Source organism: Diabrotica virgifera, chromosome 1 (assembly GCF_917563875.1).
Source record: "Diabrotica virgifera virgifera chromosome 1, PGI_DIABVI_V3a".
Taxonomy (NCBI): domain Eukaryota; kingdom Metazoa; phylum Arthropoda; class Insecta; order Coleoptera; family Chrysomelidae; genus Diabrotica; species Diabrotica virgifera.
In genome coordinates this window covers 241,770,408-241,792,811 of record NC_065443.1, presented here as the reverse complement: position 1 = coordinate 241,792,811, position 22,404 = coordinate 241,770,408, and positions in this window count along the sequence as shown.

Below are 22,404 nucleotides of genomic sequence, written 5' to 3'. Positions count from 1 at the left end.
GCAGATTGTGACGCGCAGTTATTAACACTATAATTTTCATACTAATTTGCATTAATATGCATCAAGAATTCCCTACTTTGTTTACACTCGTAGTAAAACTAGTCTAGTCAAAATAGTCTATAAATGTTAAAGGTGTTATTGTTTGCGATTATTTGATTGGCCCACATTTTTTTGACGGTTGAAGTTTTTACACGACGCCGACGGTGCTCCAGTTCTTCCAAAATTGATTTTTTCATGTGGGTCTATATAAAAAACCTTGTATACACCAGGAGCATCCAACAACGCCTGATAATATGAAAAATAGAATAAGAGGAGCTTTTAATAATATTAACTTACAAAAATGTTAAGAAATGTGGCTCGGTCATTTGAATATCGGTTACAAAATTGCATAGACGTTGAGCGTGGACACTTTCAACATTTACTTTAGACTTATATCCTTAACATCACATTAATTGGTACATTCATTAAATATTGTTATGATTTATATATTTTATTAGAAATTCATTGAATGCAAAATTTTTGTTATATTATTACACAATACTTATTTTTTAAGTTATTTCTACTTATTAAAAATTGAATGTATTTCCGGCAAATGAAGAAAACTAAAAATATCTCAGAAACTAAGAAGTTTAGGTATAGGAGATGCTATATAAAAATGAAAGAGGATCATAAATACAACATTCCTAAAAAATAAAATAGAGGGTGATCTATTTAAATAAAATGAGAAAATCGTAATTTTGTTTTGTAGTTTAAAAGTGCTTATAACATATAATGTTTTACTAAAAACTTCTTGACTTAGAATACTGTTGATATAACAATCTAAAAACTGTTACATCAGTTGTATATTGTTTCGATTTATGTTTTATGTGAGTTACTTATTGAATAAAAATAATTTTGTTATATTATTACATACAAGACAATTTTTTTTTGTAGGAACTATACGATTCTTGTATATTAGGGAAATATGATAATTTCCTAATATCACACTTATTGGTACATTCACTGCATATTGTTAAGGTTTATATTTTGTGTTAGTTATTTAATGAATAAAAATGAATTTGTTTAATTATCACTCAATACTAATTTATTTCTACTAGAAAAAATGAATGTATTCCTGAAATTTGAAGACAACTTAAAATATCTCGGAAAGTAATGAGTTTAGGTATAGGGAATGCTATATAAAAATGAAGGAGTATCACAAACACAAAATTTTTAAAAAGTAAAATATAGGGTGATTCATTTAAAAAAATTAATAAAATCGTAATTTGGTGTTGTAGTTCACCCTGTATACAAATAGTTGTCAATGATTTCAATTTAACTTAAATTAAAAACTACAGTATATTGTTAATCTTATTACGTAAAACAAATTATTGTTTACGAATTACTTCTTTATATACATGGTATTAATTTCATAGGTATTTCGAAATTAAAATGGTCATAACTTGTTAAATACTCTGTGTAGTAATGCAAAACTCTATATTAATTGAACAAGAATTATGAGAAGAATATAAATATGAAAAAATATATAGAGTGTCCCATTTAAAAAATTATATGTTTGATATACCACGCAGTTATTGATCACCCTGTAGAAATGGATATATTTTCCAAGCCTAGAGAATATCATTGCTTACATTTTTTCTAAATAATTTTTTTCGATATTCTATACCATAATGGAATTATCGACCGATCCCGCACTAAAAACTCACCCTGTATATAAATTGTATAGAAGTATTTAAATTTAAAATAAATGTAAAACCTATTTTTGGATGGGGAAAATGTTTTTGGCGACCGTCATCGCGACCGTCATCTCTTCGGCGAAATAAATTTTGTACGTATATTTATTATGTGTATGTATATATGTTACAGTTCAAGTTGATTATCCAGTTGGAGTTGACTCCAACTAGTTAGAGTCAACTCTAACGGCTGGTTTCAGTAAAAGTTGATTATAAATATAAAATGAAGATTTACATTCAACATTTACTAGTAAAAGTAGACTCCAACTAGGAAAAGTATACTCTTCCCAATGCCATTTAGTAAAAGTTGATTCTGATTCACACAAACAGCCGATTCTAGAAATTAAATGTTACTGAATATGTTCAAATTAGTCTAGGCTGTATCGTCGCCCCCGTTAGGTAAATTACTCCGATTCGAATTTTTTGCACAAACTTACTCAAAAAGAGGTCCTTATAACAAATCTACTGGGTGCCAGGCAGTACCTTGATCGATAAATTGTTTAAACAATTTTCTTTAGACAAATTCACAAAAATAATTTTTTTACTTCGAACAATTTTTTTTTAGATCATTTGGGTTATTCTGGGCAAAAAAAGGTATTTTGTGATTTTTCTCTAAAATTGATTGTTGTCGAGTTATACGCGATTTAAAATTTGAAAAATGCGAAAATAGCCATTTTCAAGGCTGAATAACTCGATTAAAATCCATTATGAAAGTCAGGAAGTGACCAAATCAAAGTTTATAGCCCCCTCTACAAGATCCAGCAGAAATTTTTGTCACTATTTTATTACTAAGCTTTATCTTTAATTATTAACAATAAGTGCTAAGTGCGTATTAGGCGGCCGTCAATGGTGAGTGCTAAAGAGATGCACCATTCGAGCCGTCCAATGGTAAATCTCACTCGCACTCACATTGACGGCCGCCTCAATACACGGTTAGCGCTCATTGTTGATAATTAAAAATAATATCTTATTAATAAAATAATGAAAAAAATTTCTTCAGGATCTTATAGAGGTAGTTTTAATCTTTGATTTTTTTTTTAGTTTCTGACTTTCATAATATATAAAATCGTATGGCATTTTTGCCTTTCGGACAGTTCCGGCGCCAATTACATCTTTAACCCTGTTGCAAGTAACTAGTGTCGATGTACACTAGCCCAGGGGGACCGACTGCTTAACGTGCTCTCCGAGGCACGGTGAGACGGCTCGTGTCATTATTGAAAATGAAAATGGTTTGTCTTTAGCAGTGCTCGAACCCACGTGCACTGGCGTATGAGGCCAGCGATTATACCGTTAATCTACGGCCGCTCGCTCGACTTTCACAATAATTGTCTTTAACCGAGTTATTAAACCTTGAAAATGGTTATTTTGGCGTTTTTCAAATTTTAAGTCGCTAATAACTCGACAACAGTCAATTTTAGAGAAAAAAAGGCCCAACGGATCTAAAAAAAAATTGTACGAAGTGAAAAAATTATGTATTTTTGCGAAGTACTCATTTGCCCTCATTTTCGGCAGTAAAGTAACACTTTGTTGTATTGAAAGAAGAATGTTACTTTAGCTGCCGCGATAATTAATCAAATTAACCGAGATTGAATGTAAGTGGTCAATGGCAGCAATTGATTATTTACTTAAGTGAAATTAAAATTTATTTACTTTAATTATTAAAAATATTGTACAAAATTTATCTTATTATTAATAAAATGTATGTCAAAAGGTAAAATTCTATAGTGTTTCGCAATTATATTCATACAAAATAAATTAAAACTTTACAGATTTAGTAATTAGGTAGGTATACAATATTGATAACTATCGATTAAACATCAAAACCGGCCATCATGCAAAAGTTATCTGTCATTACTCTCATTACTGTCATACGAATTTTTTATTTCGTCTAAAAATTAAAAAAATTTCCTCAAAGTTGTAAGTAAATGTTAATGTTTTTTATGATTGACGATACAATTTTACCACCTCAATACTCTTTATCGAACGCGTCTGTTCCTGTGCTCGATATCAGACTCGTTCGATAAAGAGTCACTTTACTGACTGACTTTACTGAAATTGGTTAAACAATTTTTCGACCGCGGTACCGCGTGACACCCTGTGTATTTGTTATAAGGATTGTTATACGGATGTATTTCTTTGAGTAAGTTTGTGCAAAAAATCGAATCAGAATAATTTACCTAACGGGGGCGACGTTACAGACTATACTAATAAGTAGTTGAAACGGTCAAAACAAAGAAACGCACACTCATCAAAAATGCACTTGAGATTCTCGTATAATCAACATTTACTGAATCGATCCAGGAAGAGTCAACTCCAACTAGTAAAAGTTGATTTAAATTTTTAAAATCAACTTTTACTGCTCGTTTCAGTTGGAGTTGACTCCAACTAGTTGGAGTCAACTCTGACTGAGAATCAACTTGAACTGTAACATATATAAATTGTTTAGAAGTATTTAAATTTAAAATAAATGTAAAATCTATTGTATGATGGGGAGAAAGGATTGATTTCGCGTCTGTCATCGCTTCGACTAAATAAATTTTGTACGTATATTATTATAATGTACCTACCTATAATAATAGTACTATTATTGAAGTGAAAACTTCTTTAAGGACGTTGTGCACTTTTTATATGGGAAAAAGCATTAAATTCGCGACCGTCATTGCAACCGTCATCGCTTCGGCGAAATAAATGTTGTACGTATTATTGTGTTTCAATTTATCAATAAAAGATAGAATAAAAATTTTTATTGAAGTGAAAACTTCTTTAGGCACGTTGTGCACTTTTTGGATAGGGGAAAAAGCATTGAATTCGCGACCGTCATCTCGACCGTCATCTCGACCGTCATTGCGACCGTCATCGCTTATGCTATATATTATGTGTATGTATATATAAATTGTGTAGAGGTATTTAAGTTTAAAATAAATGTAAAACATATTTTAAGATGGGGAAAAAGGATTTATTTCGCGACCGTCATCGCGACCGTCATCTCTTCGTCTAAATAAATTTTGTAGGTATATACATTATGTCTATGTATATAATATAAATTGTATAGAAGTATTTAAATTTAAAATAAATGTAAAACCTATTTTTGGGTGGGGAAAAGGGATTTATTTGGCGACCTTCATCGCGACCGTCATTTCTTCGGCGAAATGAATTTTGTACGTATACATATATTATGTGTATGTATGTATAAATTGTATAGAAGTATTTAAATTTAAATAAACGTAAAACCTATTTTAAGAATGGGAAAAAGGATTTATTTGGCGACCGTCATCGCGACCGTCATTTCTTCCGCGAAATAAATTTTGTACGTATATTTATTATGTGTATGTGTATATAAATTGTGTAGAAGTATTTAAATTTAAAATAAATGTAATATCTATTTTAGGAGGGGGAGAAAGGATTGATTTGCGACTGTCATCGCGACCGTCATCGCTTCGACGAAATAAATTTTGTAGGTATATTATTATAATGTACCTATAATAATAGTAATATTGTTGAAGTGAAAACTTCTTTAAAGACATTGTGCACTTTATAGATGGGAAAAAAGCATTGAATTCGCGACCGTCATTGCGACCGTCATCGCTTCGGCGAAATAAATTTTGTACGTATATGTATATTATTATGTGTATGTATATATAAATAGTGTAGAAGGCACGCAACGCGTATATATTATTGGTATAACACCTATTTTTGGATGGGGATAAAGAATTGATTTCGTTAGTCGAAATAAATTTTGTATGTATATATATTATCTTCTTCTTCAGCCTGTTTGCATCCACTCCTGGACAAAGGCCTCCCCATGAGTTCTCCATTATTCTCTGCTTTGTGCTATTTGGTGCCAGTTTCTCCCCATTCTTGCTTTGATGTCGTCTAGCCATCGTTTTTGTGGTCTTCCTCTACTACGACTGTGCTCGCGTGGTCTCCAATGTACAATGTCTCTCGTCCACGTTTCGATGTTTTGTCGTGCCACGTGTTCTATTCAGGTCCGTTTCATTTGCATCTCAATTCTTCCAATTACATATTCCACTTTCGTCCTGCTTCGCACGTCCTCATTTTGTATATGATCTATCAGAGGCTGTTGGCTGATTCCTCTGTAAGTGTCATCGTCTCCGTTCTGTAGGTCATAATTGGTAGAATACAACTGTTGAATACCCGTTTCTTTAGATTTATTGGTATCTTTTTGTTCTTCAACACATCACTGAGTCTGGCTACTGCTGCCCAAGTCATTCGGATTCTTCTATGAATCCGAATCATAGTTATTTCTGCCGTTTGATTCTGTTTGCCTAGTTTTATTGTGCGACCTAGGTATATATACTTTTAGACACTTTCGATATCACTTTCATCTAAGTCGATTGTGATATATCGATTTGTCATCACTTTTGTTTTATTTGTTTTTGTCCTCTGTCTAACTTCTCTCTTCGTTCATATTTTGCTTGTTGTTAGACCTTCTGATAGATTTATTTGCATAGTTGCATTGTCGTATATGTATTTGAGGAATATTTTATATCTAAAATCAATCCTTGCGTTATTCATTCCTTCTAATACGGCCCAGAGTTTTATGGAATCGAATGCCTTATTGTAATCTACAAATGCCAAATGAAGAGGTTCATTGTATTCGTTGCACTTTTCGATAGGTGTCGTTATTGTGTGTAGGTGTTCTATGGTACTATGTCAACAGGCTGGTATCTATCGAATTTATTTGATAGCCTGTTAGTAATTATTTTGGTAAGCATTCTGTACGGATGTGGCAACAGGCTTGTTGCTTTGAAATTTTTGCGTTTGTGGTACCTACGTATTAGGTGTATGTATATATGACGGTTGCGAATTCAATGCCTTTTCTCATTGAGAAAAGGTATTGAATTCGCAACCGTCATCGCTACGGCGAGATATTAGTAATTTATATACTATAGGTTGAATTGAGTATGTACAAGTTCGAACGAAGTTATAATGGTTGGAGGAGGAATAGAGTGTGTACCCGAAGGAGCTTGCGAAGCAAGCGCATAAGGGGCCACACGGTCCCTACTCCAATCATTATAAGTGATTAGTGTTTAAAGTATTTTTGAAGTGAAAACTTCTGTCTTCTAGATAGGGAAAAAGCATTGAATTCGTGACCGTCATCGCTTCGCCGAATTAAATTATGTTTGGTCGAAGCGAAGATCGGTGGGATATGAGCATTTTATCAATGAAATTCGATATTTTTAAGATATTCCAGAAGCCGCTACAGATAAAATGTTTTAACAATCTATTAATCATTCAGAATTAGTCGACGAATATTAGTACAGTTAAAATAATTAAGACGATAACCGGACAATAATGATTTAATGAGTGAAATTTTAATTTTTTTTATCTTAATGATAAAAAAAGCAAGCCCATTAGCAGAACCCAATTAAAAATTATTTTGCACACCATATTTGAAACATTATTTGGTTGAAAAATCTCATTTTTGTTGGCAAAAAAATATATTAATTTGTTTGGACTAAATTACAGTTGTGATTATCTTAAATAGGATATGTTACTAGCAACATTCACACAGTGTTGCCAAACTGAATTTTGTTATTTTGAGTGGAAATTTTCTCAGCGATCTCCGAGGGTACAATACGTTTATGTATTATGTGCATGTATATATAAATATTATTATATAAAATGCACCCAATGGGTATATAATGTAGGTATATCACTTCTCTTTGGATGGGGAAAAAGCATTGAACTCGCGATCGTTATCGACACGGCAGATATGAGTAATTTATATACTATAGTTTGTATTGCGTATAAGTTCGACCAAAGTTATAATGGTTGGAGGAGGGATAGAGTGTGTAACCGAAGGGGCTGGCTTCGTAAGAAGTTTTCACTTCTGTCAGCACTCCCACGAGTGCCCTAATTTTTTTTAATATAACGCGGGCACATAAATTTGATACACCCTGTATATTGATTTGTAAATATTTATTAGAAGTTAGCTTTCACGCAAGGTGGTTTCCCTTTAATGAAATTTTCTAGGAAGAATTAAAAACATTTTTGTAAATAAAAAGTGAAACGAACATTTATTTAGGATTATAATTTTAAAAAGATTGTTTACGGGAAAGGTAAAACCACAGGTAGATGTAATTATTACTTTTTAGGAAAATTGAGGTAAAGAGAATAGGCTATTGATTATATTCAAAATAAGATAACTAAAAGGAACTACAACGTTAACGGGGTTTTATTATTTCATATGGTCAATGGATATCTATATACGAAAAAACCGCGGAGTGCTACTATTTAAAGTGGTGCGTTTTTGAGAAATAAGTGAATTAGTCCCTGGGCACATGTTACATTAGGGTGAGTTCTATGCACTTTTGGTACAAACATATCTACATAAAAATTGTTCCTGGTTAAATTTCCTATCCAAATATCACTTTTAAAAGTCAATGATACTTTTTTTTACAAAAATATATTCAAAAGAAAAAGCACAAAGAAACCCAAAAGAAAGAAATTTTGTTTTTTGTCCCATAACTTTTGTCCACGAGGATATAGGTATAGACATTGCTTCACAGAAAAAAAGCTTACATATTTTTTCTTTAAAATGATATTTGGTAGAGGTAATTAGGATTTACGGTTTTTGAAATATGATTTTTTAAAGTTCTCCACTCACAGCAATTTTGGGCAATTTTCCTTGTTATTTCGCAAATATTGTTCTGTAACTTTTTTCTACGTAACTTTAGGTATAGGCAATGGTACACGTAATAGGAATAGAAATCAATTACCTTTAAAATGGTCTACTGTATAACGTTGTACGACTTTTTTAAAGAGATTATGGTTTTTCAAGTTTTTATACTTTTAAGGATTTTTTATAATATAATATAAAAATAAAATAATATTATTATATAATATTATATTATATATAGTATATATAATATAATATTTTATTTATATACTATTTTTATATTATAATATTATATTATATATTATATAATACCTAAGTAAAAAAAAATATTATTTTTTACATTTTTTACGATTATTTCTGAATAAGATATTATTTTTCAAATTGTAATAAGTACTTGCAACAATTTTTGATTTTGTGATTATTTTTTAAATTTCTCATTATAACTTTTTTTTCTTGTACATGAATATACTATATATTGCTCAATAAAGAGGTTCATTAAGATTGATCTATATATTGCTCAATAAAGAGGTTCATTAAAATGGTATATCATCTATATTTAAATAATGGAAACCGAGTGATTCTTTGATATTTTTTTACCTGTATTATTTAAAAAAAAATTTTTTACAAAAATTACATAGTCATTAGTCTTAGAAAACATCACTTTAGTTAAAATTATTTAAATGTTGATATTTAAAAAATTTTCAAAATAAAAGTCCATCTCTTCGTTAACATTAGCTTCAATATATTCCTCTGACACTTCAGTTATCTTAGAGTTCTCACAATTATTTAGTACCCATGCACATGCACCCTTGGCATAATATTGAACAACTAATTCCTACAACCGCAGTTTTTTGTACATCCTTTGGTACATTTACATGCTATTTTTTCAAGCAAAGCTTGTGGTGCAGGAACTTTGACATTAAATATTGGAATTAATCCATATTTTGAAGTTTTCCCGGTCGAGTCAAGTGGATCCAAAGTATACCTATAAAAAATAAGAATCAATCATAATACACAATCACATAAAAAAGTTTTAATGAGAAATTTAAAAATAATCCTAAAATCAAAAATCGTTGCAAGTACTTATTACATTTTGAAAAAGCATACCTTATTCAAAAATAATCCTAGAATTTTTTACAATACACCATTTTAAAGTAAACAGAATAAGCTTTCTTTTTTATTATATAATAAATACTTAAATATAGAAAAAAAAAGTTATAATGGGAAATTTAAGAAATAATCGTAAAACATATAAAAACTCGTTAAAAGTATAAAATCTTGAAAAGATAACCTCTTTAAAAGAAGTCGTACAACATTATACAGTAGAACATTTTAAAGGTAGTTGATTTCTATTCCTCTTACATGTACCATTGCATATGCCTAAAGTTACGTAGAAAAAAGTTACAGAACAATATTTGCGAAATAACAAGGAAAATTGCCCAAAATTGCTGTGAGTGGCGAGTTTTGAAAAATCATATTTTGAAAACTGTAAATCCTAATGACCTCTGCCAAACATCATTTTAAAGAGAAAATATGTAAGTTTTTTTTCTGTGAAGCAATGTCTATACCTATATCCCCGTGGACAAAAGTTATGGGACAAAAAACAAAATTTCTTTCTTTTGGGTTTCTTTGTGCTTCTTCTTTTGAATATATTTTTGTAAAAAAAAGTATCTTTGACTTTAAAAAGTTATATTTAGATAGGAAATTTAATCAGGAACAATTTTTATGTAGACGTGTTTGTACGAGAAGTGCATAGAACTCACCCTAATGTAACCTGTGCCCAGGGACTAATTCACCCATTTCTCAAAAACGCACCCCTTTAAATGGTAGCACTCCGCGGTTTTTTCATATATTAAGATTCATTGACCATATGAAATAATAAAACCCCGTTAACGTTGTAGTTCCTTTCTATAGTACATAATCAATAGCCTAGAATTGGAATTTTAAATATGTTTGTTTAATGACAGGAATATTTAGATAATTTACGAAAAGTCATAAGTTTTGAGTAGAAGAATTGTTTGAAAGAATGACTGGATTTTTCGAATGAAACATAGGAAGGTGGAGAGAGAAATGTTTCTGATTGGCTTGGCAATTTGGAATGGGGGAAGTTTTGTTTGAATGTTGAGAGAGTTTGGAAAAGAAAAGATTAGTGTGTTACCAGCAGCCGAGAGGAGCAGTCAAAAGTTTTCGTGAGTAGTTCAGAAGCAAGTACTAGTGGTTGTGTTGATAGTGAGAGCAGCTGAAAAGTGGAACGAAAGACAAATCAAATCGAGAAGAAATACCTCTTTGATTCTGTAAAGTCCAAGAGAGTAAGTTACAAGAATTATCGTTATTAAAATTATTTGTGACACCAAGTAAAAAAGATACTTGGGTCTCAGGAGATTATTGTTGAGAGAAAGAGAGTAGAGAAATTTGGAGTTTATTGAACGAGTCCTGGTCAAAGGAAGCCTGGCTGGTGTTTTGGAGAAATAGATGCTGGTATGCTGCTGGATTTTTGCTGAGAACGGAGAGGGCTTTAATTGGTAGCCTAACAGAATCAACAAGGAGAAGCTGTTTAGATCAAGAGGAGACATCATTGTGTGTGAATCAAAAAGGTCAGTCAATAACCTATGTGATAGATTTTCTTTATAATCAGAAGGTCAATTTTTTTACGTGAAAGCATATGCATTTAAGATTCCAACATTTCAAAAATTTAATAGGAAGTATAATAAGTAATTTTGCGATTACCAAATTTGTTTGTTTAGCTTGTTTTATTAATGGTATCAAGAACAAAGCGATAAATATTTTTTTGAATTAGATTAATTTATATGATAAAGGTTTCATTTGGACAATTATGTCCACAGAATTTAATTGATAAATTTACAGAGCATTGCTCTTGATAATAAAGGTATTTGTATGTGTTTATTTATGGTATTTCTATTTATTTCCCTTTCCTATTTTTATCCCGATAAGGATCAACTAAGAGATACTGAAGCCACGAGAAAGGATAAGTATAACCTAAGATAATTTAATTATTTGTGTATGACAAAAAGGCACCCTGAGATTTTTTTTATTAATTTTTATGTATGATTTGCGACAATTAAATAATTAATCAAATAAATAATAATCAATATAAAAGTAATAGAAAGCAGATCATAACAGTATATGCATATTATTATGTGTATGTATATATAAATAGTGTAGAAGGCACGCAACGCGGGATAAAGAATTGATTTCGCGACCGTCATCGTTTAGTCGAAATAAATTTTGTATGTATATATATTATCTTCTTCTTCAGCCTGTTAGCATCTACTCCTGGACAAGGTCTCCCCATGAGTTCTCAATTATTCTCGGTTTTGTGCTAGTTGGTGCCAGTTTCTCCCCATTTTTGCCTTGATGTCGTCTAGTCATCGTTTTTGTGGTCTTCCTCTACTACGTTTGTGCTCGCGTGGTCTTCAATATAAAATGGTTCTCGTCCACGTTTCGATGTTTGTCGTGCCACGTGTCCTACCCAGGTCCGTTTCATTTGCATTTCAATTCTTCCAATTACATTTTCCACTTTCGTCCTGCTTCGCACGTCCTCATTTTGTATATGTTCCCTCAGGGATACCTCTATCATAGCTCGTTTGATCGCCCTCTGTATCGTTCTCAATCTATTGGCTGATACCTCTGTAAGTGTCATCGTCTCCATTCTATAGGTCATAATAGGGAACTTGCATAAATTTTTAAATTCGAAAAAAATGTTATAAATCACAACAGAACATAATTTAAAACATGTATCAAAGATAAAAAAAGTTTTGTTTGTCTTTCGTTTAGCCCCTAAAGACGATTAAAAATTCAAATTAAAACAGGTGGTCCAAAACGCATAGTGACGTCATATAGTTGTGCATGTACATTCTGCACCAACAAAGTAAACAAAATTGTATATAATTTTAAATTAGACACCATAAACGTCTGTAGAAAATACAGTTATGTAACGTCACAAGCGTTTTTGATCGTTTGAACTATTTTACATTGGCTAAGGATTCTTCTAAACCAAGGCCAGAAAACAGAAAAAAATATATAGATTTTACATTATCTTCTAAGCTATTATGAGGTTTTACCGCGTGAAAGTTTGGAAATATTATTTTTAAAGGAAATTGAATAATATTACGTAATAAAAAAATGTGTAAGTTCCCTCATAGCTTTGGCATTCGTTTTGACACTGACACTAAGTTTTATAAATATATTTGATAATTTCTATTTCTGATATATTTGAGTGTTTTTAAGATATATTTTTTAAAATGACCGAAGAGGGTTTTTGTAAAGGGCAGTCTGATAACTTACCTATAGTTGATATGTGTATGGTGGCTACATATTTTCAAAAGAGTGAAAATTTTTCCGTCGGAGAAGTTCGGGGAGTTAAAGCAGATAAGTAAGTACATATATTATGTATATTATACTCCCAATATACCTACTAATTTTATACTGTGATTTTATTCTGATTATTATTCTCATAAGTATTTAACGATAAAACTTAGTAGGTACACACTTCCTATTAAGTATAGTGATCAAAAAATGTCATTACAATATAAATATTTTTCCATATTTCGCGACGATGCTGTGGCCAAATACCCAAGTAGGTGGAGGCCAATAAACTAAAGAAGAAGAAGAAGAATATACTTACATATAACCCTCCCACATCACTGATATAACCATATAAAAAACTAATGTAAAACTATGTGACGTCACGGGCCGTCTGAACTACTTTAAAATAAAGAAGATTTTAAATTTGTATTTCTAAGTTGTTATGAGTTTTTGAAGCGGGAAATTTTGGAAATCTCATTTTTATACAAAACTGAACATTATTATGTAATAAAAAAAAATGTGCAAGTTCCCCATTAGCATAAATTTTTAAATTCGAAAAAAATGTTATAAATCACAACAGAACATAATTTAAAACATGTATCAAAGATAAAAAAAGTTTTGTTTGTCTTTCGTTTAGCCCCTAAAGACGATTAAAAATTCAAATTAAAACAGGTGGTCCAAAACGCATAGTGACGTCATATAGTTGTGCATGTACATTCTGCACCAACAAAGTAAACAAAATTGTATATAATTTTAAATTAGACACTATAAACGTCAGTAGAAAATACAGCTATGTAACGTCAGAAGCGTTTTTGATCGTTTGAACTATTATACATTGGCTAAGGGTTCTTCTAAACCAAGGCTAGAAAACAGAAAAAAATATATAGATTTTAAATTATCTTCTAAGTTATTATGAGGTTTTACCGCGTGAAAGTTTGGAAATATTATTTTTAAAGGAAACTGAATAATATTACGTAATAAAAAAATGTGTAAGTTCCCTCATAGGTTTGGCATTCGTTTTGACACTGACACTAAGTTTTATACATATATTTGATAATTTCTATTTCTGATATATTTGAGTGTTTTTAGGATATATTTTTTAAAATGACCGAAGAGGGTTTTTGTAAAGGGCAGTCTGATAACTTACCTATAGTTGATATGTGTATGGTGGCTACATATTTTCAAAAGAGTGAAAATTTTTCCGTCGGAGAAGTTCGGGGAGTTAAAGCAGATAAGTAAGTACATATATTATGTATATTATACTCCCAATATACCTACTAATTTTATACTGTGATTTTATTCTGATTATTATTCTCATAAGTATTTAACGATAAAACTTAGTAGGTACACACTTCCTATTAAGTATAGTGATCAAAAAATGTCATTACAATATAAATATTTTTCCATATTTCGCGACGATGCTGTGGCCAAATAACCAAGTAGGTGGAGGCCAATAAACTAAAGAAGAAGAAGAAGAATATACTTACATATAACCCTCCCACATCACTGATATAACCATATAAAAAACTAATGTAAAACAATGTGACGTCATGGGCCGTCTGAACTACTTTAAAATAAAGAAGATTTTAAATTTGTATTTCTAAGTTGTTATGAGTTTTTGAAGCGGGAAATTTTGGAAATCTCATTTTTATACAAAACTGAACATTATTATGTAATAAAAAAAAATGTGCAAGTTCCCCATTTGCATAAATTTTTAAATTCGAAAAAAATGTTATAAATCACAACAGAACATAATTTAAAACATGTATCAAAGATAAAAAAAGTTTTGTTTGTCTTTCGTTTAACCCCTAAAGACGATTAAAAATTCAAATTAAAACAGGTGGTCCAAAACGCATAGTGACGTCATATAGTTGTGCATGTACATTCTGCACCAACAAAGTAAACAAAATTGTATATAATTTTAAATTAGACACTATAAACGTCAGTAGAAAATACAGTTATGTAACGTCACAAGCGTTTTTGATCGTTTGAACTATTTTACATTGGCTAAGGGTTCTTCTAAACCACGGCCAGAAAACAGAAAAAAATATATAGATTTTAAATTATCTTCTAAGTTATTATGAGGTTTTACCGCGTGAAAGTTTGGAAATATTATTTTTAAAGGAAACTGAATAATATTACGTAATAAAAAAATGTGTAAGTTCCCTCATAGGTTTGGCATTCGTTTTGACACTGACACTAAGTTTTATAAATATATTTGATAATTTCTATTTCTGATATATTTGAGTGTTTTTAAGATATATTTTTTAAAATGACCGAAGAGGGTTTTTGTAAAGGGCAGACTGATAACTTACCTATAGTTGATATGTGTATGGTGGCTACATATTTTCAAAAGAATGAAAATTTTTCCGTCGGAGAAGTTCGGGGAGTTAAAGCAGATAAGTAAGTACATATATTATGTATATTATACTCCCAATATACCTACTAATTTTATACTGTGATTTTATTCTGATTATTATTCTCATAAGTATTTAACGATAAAACTTAGTAGGTACACACTTCCTATTAAGTATAGTGATCAAAAAATGTCATTACAATATAAATATTTTTCCATATTTCGCGACGATGCTGTGGCCAAATACCCAAGTAGGTGGAGGCCAATAAACTAAAGAAGAAGAAGAAGAATATACTTACATATAACCCTCCCACATCACTGATATAACCATATAAAAAACTAATGTAAAACTATGTGACGTCACGGGCCGTCTGAACTACTTTAAAATAAAGAAGATTTTAAATTTGTATTTCTAAGTTGTTATGAGTTTTTGAAGCGGGAAATTTTGGAAATCTCATTTTTATACAAAACTGAACATTATTATGTAATAAAAAAAATGTGCAAGTTCCCCATTTGCATAAATTTTTAAATTCGAAAAAAATGTTATAAATCACAACAGAACATAATTTAAAAGATGTATCAAAGATAAAAAAAGTTTTGTTTGTCTTTCGTTAAGCCCCTAAAGACGATTAAAAATTCAAATTAAAACAGGTGGTCCAAAACGCATAGTGACGTCATATAGTTGTGCATGTACATTCTGCACCAACAAAGTAAACAAAATTGTATATAATTTTAATTTAGACACTATAAACGTCAGTAGAAAATACAGTTATGTAACGTCACAAGCGTTTTTGATCGTTTGAACTATTTTACATTGGCTAAGGGTTCTTCTAAACCAAGGCTAGAAAACAGAAAAAAATATATAGATTTTAAATTATATTCTAAGTTATTATGAGGTTTTACCGCGTGAAAGTTTGGAAATATTATTTTTAAAGGAAACTGAATAATATTACGTAATAAAAAAATGTGTAAGTTCCCTCATAGGTTTGGCATTCGTTTTGACACTGACACTAAGTTTTATAAATATATTTGATAATTTCTATTTCTGATATATTTGAGTGTTTTTAAGATATATTTTTTAAAATGACCGAAGAGGGTTTTTGTAAAGGGCAGTCTGATAACTTACCTATAGTTGATATGTGTATGGTGGCTACATATTTTCAAAAGAGTGAAAATTTTTCCGTCGGAGAAGTTCGGGGAGTTAAAGCAGATAAGTAAGTACATATATTATGTATATTATACTCCCAATATACCTACTAATTTTATACTGTGATTTTATTCTGATTATTATTCTCATAAGTATTTAACGATAAAACTTAGTAGGTACACACTTCCTATTAAGTATAGTGATCAAAAAATGTCATTACAATATAAATATTTTTCCATATTTCGCGACGATGCTGTGGCCAAATACCCAAGTAGGTGGAGGCCAATAAACTAAAGAAGAAGAAGAAGAATATACTTACATATAACCCTCCCACATCACTGATATAACCATATAAAAAACTAATGTAAAACTATGTGACGTCACGGGCCGTCTGAACTACTTTAAAATAAAGAAGATTTTAAATTTGTATTTCTAAGTTGTTATGAGTTTTTGAAGCGGGAAATTTTGGAAATCTCATTTTTATACAAAACTGAACATTATTATGTAATAAAAAAAAATGTGCAAGTTCCCCATTTGCATAAATTTTTAAATTCGAAAAAATGTTATAAATCACAACAGAACATAATTTAAAACATGTATCAAAGATAAAAAAAGTTTTGTTTGTCTTTCGTTTAGCCCCTAAAGACGATTAAAAATTCAAATTAAAACAGGTGGTCCAAAACGCATAGTGACGTCATATAGTTGTGCATGTACATTCTGCACCAACAAAGTAAACAAAATTGTATATAATTTTAAATTAGACACTATAAACGTCAGTAGAAAATACAGTTATGTAACGTCAGAAGCGTTTTTTATCGTTTGAACTATTTTACATTGGCTAAGGGTTCTTCTAAACCAAGGCTAGAAAACAGAAAAAAATATACAGTCGGAAAAATGAAAGAATACCCATGAACGAACATATAAAACACGCTGTATTTTCCTGTCACCGTGTCACATAGAAAATTGTCCAGTGCAAGTACATGTAACAATAATTATTACATGTACTTGCGCTGGCCAATTTTTTGTCTGACACGGTGACCGGAAAATACAGCGTGTTTTATATGTTCGTTCATGTGTATTCTTTCATTTTTCCTACTGTATAGATTTTAAATTATCTTCTAAGTTATTATGAGGTTTTACCGCGTGAAAGTTTGGAAATATTATTTTTAAAGGAAACTGAATAATATTACGTAATAAAAAAATGTGTAAGTTCCCTCATAGGTTTGGCATTCGTTTTGACACTGACACTAAGTTTTATAAATATATTTGATAATTTCTATTTCTGATATATTTGAGTGTTTTTAAGATATATTTTTTAAAATGACCGAAGCGGGTTTTTGTAAAGGGCAGTCTGATAACTTACCTATAGTTGATATGTGTATGGTGGCTACATATTTTCAAAAGAGTGAAAATTTTTCCGTCGGAGAAGTTCGGGGAGTTAAAGCAGATAAGTAAGTACATATATTATGTATATTATACTCCCAATATACCTACTAATTTTATACTGTGATTTTATTCTGATTATTATTCTCATAAGTATTTAACGATAAAACTTAGTAGGTACACACTTCCTATTAAGTATAGTGATCAAAAAATGTCATTACAATATAAATATTTTTCCATATTTCGCGACGATGCTGTGGCCAAATACCCAAGTAGGTGGAGGCCAATAAACTAAAGAAGAAGAAGAAGAATATACTTACATATAACCCTCCCACATCACTGATATAACCATATAAAAAACTAATGTAAAACTATGTGACGTCACGGGCCGTCTGAACTACTTTAAAATAAAGAAGATTTTAAATTTGTATTTCTAAGTTGTTATGAGTTTTTGAAGCGGGAAATTTTGGAAATCTCATTTTTATACAAAACTGAACATTATTATGTAATAAAAAAAAATTTGCAAGTTCCCCATTTGCATAAATTTTTAAATTCGAAAAAAATGTTATAAATCACAACAGAACATAATTTAAAACATGTATCAAAGATAAAAAAAGTTTTGTTTGTCTTTCGTTTAGCCCCTAAAGACGATTAAAAATTCAAATTAAAACAGGTGGTCCAAAACGCATAGTGACGTCATATAGTTGTGCATGTACATTCTGCACCAACAAAGTAAACAAAATTGTATATAATTGTAAATTAGACACTATAAACGTCAGTAGAAAATACAGTTATGTAACGTCACAAGCGTTTTTGATCGTTTGAACTATTTTACATTGGCTAAGGGTTCTTCTAAACCAAGGCCAGAAAACAGAAAAAAATATATAGATTTTAAATTATCTTCTAAGTTATTATGAGGTTTTACCGCGTGAAAGTTTGGAAATATTATTTTTAAAGGAAACTGAATAATATTACGTAATAAAAAAATGTGTAAGTTCCCTCATAGGTTTGGCATTCGTTTTGACACTGACACTAATAGTCCTGTCGCCAGGGGGGGTACAACGGCCTCCTGTATTCAGATGGACTTACCCAAGTTTTTTTTTATGTATTTTGACCCGTAGAACACGAATTTTTTGGGTAACAGTTGATCCGGATGTCGATAAGATTGTTATAAACAAAGAAGTTGAGGAATTACATAACAGCGATTTCTCGCAACACAAAACATGTTTTTGTATTTTTTGGGCCATTCTAACCAAAAAGTGTTCCTACAAATTTTTTCGTAGGATGCATAGTTTTCGAGATAAACGCGGTGGAACTTTAAAAAAATCGAAAAATTGCAATTTTTGTACCCGAATAACTTTTGATTAAAAAATAAAATAGCAATTCTGCTTACCGCATTTGAAAGTTCAAGTCAAAATATATCGGTTTTAGTTATTTGCATTGCTAAAAATTTATTATTTTATTGTTAAACAAAAGTATAAACACCTAGTGCTGGAGTGATGTTTTCAATGATTTCTCATTTAAAATCGAACGAGTAGGTAGAGTAGGTACAAGTGCAAGCGAGGCTATTTCTACGTAGCATGCATGTAAACGCATGTATTAGGCACGGGAAACACTATGTGTTTATAGCTTTTTTTAGCAATAAACACATAAATTTTTAGCAATGTATATATTCGAAACCGATAGAATTTGACTTGAACTTTCAAATGCGGTAAGCAGAATTGCTATTTTATTTTTTAATCAAAAGTTATTCGGGTTCAAAAATTGCAATTTTTCGATTTTTTGAAAGTTCAACCGCGTTTATCTCGAAAACTATGCATCCTACGAAAAAACTTGTAGGAACATTTTTTGGTTAGAATGGCCCAAAAAATACAAAAACATGTTTTGTTTTGCGAGAAATCGCTGTTATGTAATTCCTCAACTTCTTTGTTTATAACAATCTTATCGACATCCGGATCAACTGTTACCCAAAAAATTCGTGTTCTACGAGCCAAAATACATAATAAAAACTTGGGTAAGTCCATCTGAATACAGGAGGCCGTTGTACCCCCCCTGGCGACAGGACTATAAGTTTTATAAATATATTTGATAATTTCTATTTCTGATATATTTGAGTGTTTTTAAGATATATTTTTTAAAATGACCGAAGAGGGTTTTTGTAAAGGGCAGTCTGATAACTTACCCATAGTTGATATGTGTATGGTGGCTACATATTTTCAAAAGAGTGAAAATTTTTCCGTCGGAGAAGTTCGGGGAGTTAAAGCAGATAAGTAAGTACATATATTATGTATATTATACTCCCAATATACCTACTAATTTTATACTGTGATTTTATTCTGATTATTATTCTCATAAGTATTTAACGATAAAACTTAGTAGGTACACACTTCCTATTAAGTATAGTGATCAAAATGTCATTACAATATAAATATTTTTCCATATTTCGCGACGATGCTGTGGCCAAATACCCAAGTAGGTGGAGGCCAATAAACTAAAGAAGAAGAAGAAGAATATACTTACATATAACCCTCCGACATCACTGATATAACCATATAAAAACTAATGTAAAACTATGTGACGTCACGGGCCGTCTGAACTACTTTAAAATAAAAAAGATTTTAAATTTGTATTTCTAAGTTGTTATGAGTTTTTGAAGCGGGAAATTTTGGAAATCTCATTTTTATACAAAACTGAACATTATTATGTAATAAAAAAAAATGTGCAAGTTCCCCATTGGTAGAATACAACTGTTGCATACCCTTTTCTTTAGATTTATTGGTATCTTTTTGTTCTTCAGCACACCACTGAGTCTTGCTACTGCTGCTCAAGTCATTCAGATTCTTCTAGTTATTTCTACCGTTTTATTCTGTTTGCCTAGTTTGATCGTGTGACCCAGGTATATATACTTTTCGACACTTTCGATATCACTTCCATCTAAGTCGATTGTGATATATTGATTTGTCATCACTTTTGTTTTATTTGTTTTTGTCCTCTGTCTAACTTCTCTCTCCGTTCTTATTCTGCTTGTTGTTAGACCTTCTGTGACATTTATTTGCATACTTGCATTGTCGTATATTATGTATTTGAGGAGTATCGTATATCTAGAATCATTCCTTGCGTTATTCATTCCTTCTAATACGGCTCAGAGTTCTATGGAATCGAATGCCTTATTGTAATCCACAAATGCCAAATGAAGAGGTTCATTGTATTCGTTGCACTTTTCGATAAGTGTTGTTATTGTTTGTAGGTGTTCTATGGTACTATGTCATCAGGTTTGTAACTATCGAATTTATTTAATGGCCTGTTAGTAATTATTTTGGCAAGCATTCTGTACGGACGTGAGAACAGGCTTATTGGTTTGAAATTTTCGCGTTTGCGGTACCTACATATTAGGTGCATGTATATAATAATAAATAGTATAGAATGCACGCACCGCGTGTATAATATAGGTATAGAAATTTTTTTGGATCGAGAAAAAGCATTGAATTTGCAACCGTCAGCGCTACGACGAGATATTAGCAATTTCTATACTATAGGCTGAATTGCGTATGTATAAGTTCGAACGAAGTTATAATGGTTGGAGGAGGGATATAGTGTGTACCCGAAGAAGCTTGCGAAGCAAACGCATAAGGGGGCACACGGTCCCTACTCCAATCATTATAAGTGATTAGTGTTTAAAGTATTTTTGAAGTGAAAACTTCTGTAGCGATTTTGTGCATTTTATGGATGGGGAAAAAGCATTAAATTCGTGACCGTCGCGTCGTCGCTTCGCCGAAATAAATTCTTTACGTTTATGTATTATGTGTATGTATATATAAATAGTATAGGATGTACCCAATGCGTATATAATGTAGGTATATCACTTCTCTTTGGATGGGGAAAAAGCATTGAACACGCGATCGTTATCGACACGGCAGATATTAGTAATTTATATACTTTAGGTTAAATTGCGTATAATTTCGACCGAAGTTATAATGGTTGGAGGAGGGATAGAGTGTGTATCCGATGGGGCTTGCACAAGTTCCTTAATATTTTTTTTCTACAAACGTCTTATATATATATATATATATATATATATATATATATATATATATATATATATCAACAATTATAATTTATTCAGTCTCAATTACAGGACAGTATCTACAAAAACTTTTACTTGAACTTGACTGACATTCCATTTTTATATTTTTCTTGACATTACATCAAAACATCTTACTTTTATTGTTGTATATTCTATAGTTGATTTTTTTACCAAGAGGAATAAACTAAAAAGACAGATTCACACCCGAGAAAGTTACTGGAAAAGTCACCACATTCATCTTCTTTTTTTGTTGATCATATCAGCTTTCGATGATAGTCCATACATATTATATTATACTAACACATCGCTAAAGAGTTTTAAAAACAACTGATTTTATATAGAAGTAGACTAAAAATCTAAAAATTAAAGGAATAATGCAGAAAACACAAAAATCGCCGATATACTTAATTAATCTATAAAATGACAGAAGTGCCAAAATATCATAAATGCCGTTAGTGTCAAAATGTAATAACAGTGGAGTAAACTTGCCTGCGGTTGGACCAATTAGAAACAAGCATTACGGCGCTATTACCCTTAGAAATCCGAAGCAGGTTTGTCAAGATGACAGTGACTATTTCTCTATGTTGCCTAATCAGTTATTAGTTATAATATTTTCGATTTCTTGTTATAGGTGATAAATTTTCATAATTCCAATGTGACACAAAATCTAGGCATGGCATAAAAAAGTTTATTTGAAGAAAGTTTTTGTTTCTTCTTAATTGCGGTACATGC